The sequence below is a fragment of the Echinops telfairi genome, unplaced genomic scaffold (genome assembly GCF_000313985.2).
Source record: "Echinops telfairi isolate 266 unplaced genomic scaffold, ASM31398v2 ScPeMD7_7469;HRSCAF=8507_0, whole genome shotgun sequence".
Taxonomy (NCBI): domain Eukaryota; kingdom Metazoa; phylum Chordata; class Mammalia; order Afrosoricida; family Tenrecidae; genus Echinops; species Echinops telfairi.
Window position 1 is genome coordinate 48,130,254 of NW_022111372.1, and position 1,126 is coordinate 48,131,379.

The 1,126-nt window shown below is 57.8% G+C and overlaps 1 protein-coding gene across 2 annotated transcripts in view; it reads right to left on the reverse strand.

The window, feature by feature from the left end:
* Positions 1-1,126, reverse strand: part of MGAT1 (alpha-1,3-mannosyl-glycoprotein 2-beta-N-acetylglucosaminyltransferase) — a 17,209-nt gene that overhangs the window by 8,646 nt on the left and 7,437 nt on the right. The window contains exon 1 of one of the 2 annotated variants that reach the window (XM_045284882.1): positions 1,067-1,120. The exons of the other annotated variant lie outside the window; for it this stretch is intronic. The gene's annotated coding sequence lies outside the window, so the exon portion shown is untranslated. Of the gene's footprint in view, positions 1-1,066; positions 1,121-1,126 lie in introns of those variants that run through there. 2 annotated transcript variants of the gene reach the window in all.

Below are 1,126 nucleotides of genomic sequence, written 5' to 3' on the forward strand. Positions count from 1 at the left end.
CGGCTATCAAAAAGTATAGCGTCTGGGGTCTTAAAGGCTTGAAGGTAATCAAGCGGCCATCAAGCTCAGAAGCAACAAAGCCCACATGGAAAAAGCACACCAGCCTATGCAACCACGAGGTGTCGAAGGGATCAGGTGTAAAGCGAAATCTTTATGGGCGCAGGTCACCACGTCTTCTCTTGTGCAGGCTCCTGCACAGTGAGCAGCACTGCACCGCCCAGAACTCGCTCTCTCTCCTGGAGAAGGGCACTGCTAAGACCCAGATGGAGAGACCCTGGCAGTGAGCTCTGCCTCTCAGTAATGGAAAGGTGCGGTAGACCGACTCACCCCGGGAGGCAAATTCTGGAAAATGGGAGCAAGTAGGGCCGAAGGATACATAGCCTGAAAATATTACAAACAAAACAGAGCCAAGACTGCGAACACACCACAAAGGCAAGGGTGAACCTTAACCAACTCAGTTCTCTGAGAACTCTCTGGAGTTTCAGTGTATTAAGACAGTCTGCACATCTCAGACTGTCTCAGGAGTCCCTTGCTTCTCTCTCTCTCTCTCTCACACACACACACACACACACTCACACACGCAAACAATCAAGAAAAGTTTTCTGGTCAATTTACACATTTGAGCATGGAGTCAATTTTATCCTCGTGGACGAGGAGAAAGGAACTTGGGGGACCTCCATCTCCTATTTCCGCCCCACAAGCCCGCCCCGGCGATCCCACCGCCTCCCGGGCCCACGCACACGTTGGCTGAGGCCGAGTTTCACGACTGCCCCTCCATCGCGGAAGCCCGCCCTCTCCCAACAGCTGGAGGCCCGGGAATCCGAAAGCAGAACGCGAAGTTCCTACTTCCTCGCAGGGGGAAGGAAGCGCAGCTGGGGCCCAAGCCAACCCCCTCTCGCTCGGGCTCACGGGCACCGGAATCTGCGGGGGACCCGAAAGGCTGGGAAAGTGGCAAGCCCGGGCTCATGGCATCCGTAGCGCGCTCTCCTCTCCGCGCCCGCGGGGCCTCCCTCCCGGGGACAAGTCCCCGAACTGTCGGCTGCGGGCGTTCCCGACCCCTGCTCACCAGCTTCTCCCAACTTCCCCGCTCCTGAACTTGGCCCGCCCGCCGCGGCGCGGGCCACCA